Genomic DNA, 5382 nt, shown 5'->3' with positions numbered 1-5382 from the left:
ACGGGTCGTTGCAGCGTGTGCCAAACGCCTTCGTGACCCGTCGACATATGTGTTCCGGGGTCACGATTGTTTACCGGCACGTGGGGCCTGTTTTTGGAAATGCCATACCTTACGTCCAGCGCTCCGTTCGTAAGGAACTGCCTTCCGGAATACGGTGACCGCGGGGCTCGTTGGGCCGTTGTCCTGCAAAGACATGCTCTTCATGCTTCCGGGACTCGGGTCGCCAGTATACGCCCCGCTGTCCGACATCGCAATCGGGCCCCTTCGCGTGATAACTAGACGGGACGACCAGGCCTCCGAAGAGTTGTACCATGGAACGTCCCATAACCCACCTGCCCTCGGGCCCGATTGAGCGATGCTGATAAGTGTCTGCTTTCTTCCGTTCCTGGAGCATCCTTGCGTTGAGATCCTCCCGGTCCAGTTCTTGACCTCGCGTCCTAACGATGTGCCTTACTCAAAGCACGGAAAAGTGGAAAGAAGCGAGCATACGCCGTCGATTGGATGTCGACCCCGGACACATGGACTCAGCGAGCTTTGCTAGGATAGAAGAGGCTTTCCATTTGACCGACTCCCAATATGGCCGTAGCCTATACGGGTCCTGTAGGATGTTAACCAGAGAGGAAGTCGTATCGGCAATAAACTACCAAGGATCAACAGGAAAACTTGATGAAGGTCACACGCTTAGAGAATACATCGACAAAAATCCGAATTGGTATGATGACTCTTTAAGGCAAATCGATAAGTGGCTCAAAGGTGAAGCAGGCGGAACTTACTTTACATGTAGGCCAAAAAATGAGCCCAAGAAGAAGAAGAATGTCGAAGATGGCAAGCTGATGGGTGCGAAGGGAATGACAATAGAGGATCTCGAGGAATACAATGAACAAGGTCACAGGTTCATACAGTTCGCCGATGCCAGGTCACGACTATCGCATTATATATTGCTTGGTGAACTAATTTCAAAGGCCAACAAGCGGAAAATATACAAAGGAACGATTAACAGAACGCTCATACCTTTATTGACGAAATTGGCACTGTCTAATCCCGAGAACTGGTATAAATATTTAGACATAGCACAGAAATATTTTAATTCTACGCCTAGTAGAAGCACAGGAGAAACACCGTTCAAGATCCTTTGTGGGACTTCAATGAGGATAAAGGAGGATCCAGAAATTCGACAAATAATCGAAGAGGAATGGCTAGCTGCGTTCGAAGAAAATCGAAACGAGATTCGCAGACAAGCGAAAGAGAATATATTGAAAATTCAAGCCGCTAACAGGAGGAATTTCAACAAGAAGCGTAAAGAGGCCATAAAATATAGAGTAGGTGATCTGGTTGCAATAAAACGAATGCAACCAACAACGCACGGAAAGTTCAGCGCCAAATTTCTCGGACCATACGCTGTTCAGAATGTCCTGCGTAATGATCGGTATTTGGTGGAAAAGGATGGGGTCGGAGAAGGCCCTCGGCGGACTTCGACGTCAGCTGATAATATGAAACCGTGGGTAATTTTCGACGAGGAAACCGTGCAGAGCCAAGGAGAAGATGAAGAAGAGCGTGAAATATTGCTTGAGGACAACATCTGAGGGCAGATGTTAGAATAGGATGGCCGATTGTGGTGTCGGGCATAGTGGACCGCGTCAAAACGAAAGCGATACCCCGTTGCGCGATCTCGGCGCCGTCCAGACCGACACTCTTGAACTGTTTAGGTTAAGATACAGCGTACTGATGTTCCACCAATACCCGGGCGAGCTTGCTCGTCCGGTGCGGGTTTTTTCGGCGAAGTTGGGGGCCCGACCGGCTCAAAGTCCACTCACCGCACCTCGACGTGGGGTCCCTGGGCCTCCGCCCCAGTAGTTGGATATCGATTCTGCGAATACCAATTTGCTGGGCGCGGAGGGCGAACGCGGTGAGCTGGCAACTGACTGGAAAACGGCGACGACAGGGCAAGTCGGGAGTGGGGTTGGCCCGCCCGCAAGGGCCAATAATGAATATGACAATGGAGATGAAAGATACAAACGTTTACGGTGCAGGGGGCTGCGGATCCCCCAGTACCGGCGCGGAGGGTGGTGGCCGACCGGGCCCCCCCGCGTCGTTATCCATCGACCGGGAGAGCACTGTGGTAGACCGCCAGGCCACAGTGTTCAGCACTACTACTGGTGAAGAGGCGTCAGGGGCGGGCACATCGTCTGCCTCTGCGCCTGGTGTGTGGAGCGGCGTCCCTGACGCGGCTCCGGGGCCGTCTGGGTCGACGGGTGTGCCGCGGCAGCTGCTGCCGACTGTTCGGCTGCGGCGCCACCCGAGCGGCCTGAGCCGTTGGCCCAGCACGGCGAGCGTCGACGCCCGCGTGACGCTCAGCGACGACGACGATTCTGATTCGTCATCGACTGTTTCCGCGGCGTCGGTCCGCTCCGATGCTGTCGGGCCTGGCGTGGCGACGGGCCGCAAGCCAAGAAGCGGCTCCTGGAGCTCACGCTCCAGGAGCGTCAGATTCGACTGGCGGCAGCGGTGGAGGATCCGGCGGTGCGCCCGCGACCGGTGCCCAGGTCGTGCAAGCCGCTGCCGTCCGAGGCCGAGCTGGCCGAAGAGATGCGGCGAGCTCCAACAGCGGACCTGGGGGCGGTGATCTGGGAGAGGGTTGCCGTCGTCCAGAAGGTTGCGGAGTCGAGCTGCAACCCAAAGTGGACGTTCGTCCGCTGCCTGCGGGAGGCCGCATTACACATAAAGTATGCGGCTGCCGAGCAGGGTAGGCGGACGACGGGCTCCGAGCGGGAGGTCGAGCTCGAGCGCGACCTCAGGGAGCTCCGCGCTCGACTAGCGGCCGCGGAGGTGCTGTCGCGCGTGCGCGGCGGCGGCTGGCGCGACCGGGGCTGGTCCCCCGGACGCGGTTGTGGTTATGCCGCCGCCCCCGCCTCTGGGGCCGGCCATGCTGCCTGGCCCGGGCCGTCCCCGGCGGTCCGCCCCCGCCGCCGCGACAGAGGCCGGCGGAAGGCGATCCACCACCTGAAGAGGACCATGCGTCATGCTCCCAGGTGGTGGGCCGCAAGGAGCGTAAGAGGAACGCCGCCGCCGCTGCTGCTGCGCCAGCGCCGCCGAAGGCGGCGGGCGCAAAAACTTAGCGGGCGGCGCCTTCCTCTGGCAAACGCGATGGGGGCCGTCGCCCCCCACGCGTGCTGACGCGGGCAGCCGTGGCCCTTACGGTGGCCCCCGGCAGCAAGACCCCGTACGCAGAGGTGATGCGGCGGGCTCTTGCCGGGGTGCCTCTAGCGGAGGTCGGTATCACCGACCTTCGCTACCGTAAGGGCCAGACGGGGTCCTCAATATTGGAGGTCCCCGGGCCGGAGAGCTCCGCCAAGGCGGATGCTCTCGCCGCGCGCCTCGCCGAGGTTTTCCGCGGCACCGACGTCCGCGTCACAAGGCCGGCGAAGACCGCAGAAATGCGGTTAGCCGGCCTGGACGAGTCAGTGACCGCGGAGACCGTGGCGGCCGCGGTAGCCCGCGTCGGCGGCTGCACTGTGGCCGAGGTCCGACCCGGCGTAATCCGCCGGAACGCGTCCGGCCTCGGCGCAGTGTGGCTGAGGTGCCCCCTCGCTGCCTCGAGGCGGCTGGCGACCGCCGGTCGAGTCGCGATCGGCTGGTCGTCTGCCAGGGTCGAGCCCCTCGAGGCGCGGCCCTTGCGGTGCTTCCGGTGCCTGGAGCCGGGGCACGTCCGGGCCAAATGTCCGCGAGATGCGGACAGGGCCGGGCGGTGCTTCGGCTGTGGGAGCCGGGAGCACCAGGTGCGGGAGTGTGGCGCGGCCCCGAAGTGCCCGGTCTGTACCGACCTAGGTCGGCCAGCCGGGCACAGGTTGGGCAGCAAGAGCTGCGCGCCCGCGCCGCCCCGGCGGGGCAGAAGGGGGCGGGGCGCTGCTGCGGCTGAAAAGCCAGCAGCGGCGCCGACAGAGGGGAGCCAGCCGGCAAGTCCGGCTGGCGACCCACCTCCGACACCGCTGGCGGTGCCGGAGGTGGAGATGGAAGGATCCGGCCCGGGGGAGGCAATGGTTACGGAGTAGCCTTCCCTCCCCCGGTCCGGGTCCTGCAGGCCAACCTCAACCACTCGGCACGGGCACAGGACATGTTTGTCCATAGCCTGGCCGAGTGGGAGGTTGGCCTGGCCGTCGCCGCGGAGCCGTACCGCGTCCCTGACCGCCCAGATTGGGCGGGGGACGCGGTCGAGTTCGTGGCGGTGGTAAGCAATGAGGCCGTGCCCCTGCGCGCTGTGACGCGCGGGGACGGCTTCGTTGCGGCGCTCTGTGGGCGCCTGGCGGTGGTCGGGGTGTACGCTTCCCCGAGCATGCCACTCGCGGCGTTTGAGACGCTGTTGGACGGGATCCGGGATATTATATCCCATGATCCCACCCGTCCAACATTGGTCCTGGGACACTTCAACGCAAAGTCAACCCTTTGGGGTAGTCCCGGGACCAACGCGAGGGGTGATGCCGTGGAGGAGTGGGCAGCGAGCGCGGACCTTCGGTTGCTCAACCGGGGGTCTGCGAGCACGTGCGTGCGGTGGCAGGGAGAGTCAATAGTGGACCTCTCGTGGGCAACGCCCGCCGCCACAAGTATCGTGTCGGGGTGGAGGGTGGCGGAGGGGGTGGTCACATTAAGTGACCACCTCTACATCATGTTTGATGTCTCCGCCACGCCTCGGGGTCACCCCGCTCGTTGTGCGGACGCGCTCCGACCACCGCGATGGGCGCTCAAGCGCCTAGACGAGGACGCGCTGACGGCTGCGTCCCTCGCCGTGTCCTGGGCGGAAGTTCCGCTCGGACAGGTCGTGAACGTCGACAGGGGGGCCGAATGGCTCCGGGAAGCATTGTCTGCTGCGTGCGACGCAGCAATGCCCCGGGTCAGGAAACCCCCCCGGCGGGCCTCGTATTGGTGGAGCGACGCCATTGCTGCGTTGCGTGACATCTGTCACGCCGCGCGGCGTCGCTTCACCAGGGCCCGCCGGAGACGGAATCGCGACCTGGCGAGGGAACGCGAGCTCTACGGAGTCTACCGACGTGCAACGGTAGAACTCCAGAGAGCCGTCAGGGAGTCTGGGGACCGCGACTCGTGGGGCCGGCCGTACCGCGTCGTCCTTGGACGTATGCGGCCGGCTGGGCCCCCGGTCACGGAGTGTCTTGACCCCCAAGCCCTAGAACGCATCGTCGGGACCCTCTTTCCGGTTGATCCGGAGGAGGGCTCGCGACCGCTTTGGCTGCCGGCGGACCCGAACACCTGGTCCGCCGAGCTGGGGGTCACGCGAGAGGAGCTCGCGGATGCCGTCGCCCACATCGGAGCCAATAAGGCTCCGGGGCCTGACGGCATCCCAGGCCGGGCGCTGAGTTTGGCCTCACGCGT

Source organism: Dufourea novaeangliae, unplaced genomic scaffold (assembly GCF_001272555.1).
Source record: "Dufourea novaeangliae isolate 0120121106 unplaced genomic scaffold, ASM127255v1 scaffold345, whole genome shotgun sequence".
Taxonomy (NCBI): Eukaryota; Metazoa; Arthropoda; class Insecta; order Hymenoptera; family Halictidae; genus Dufourea; species Dufourea novaeangliae.
The sequence above is the reverse complement of the archived record's forward strand: the minus strand, read 5'-3'. Positions refer to the sequence as shown.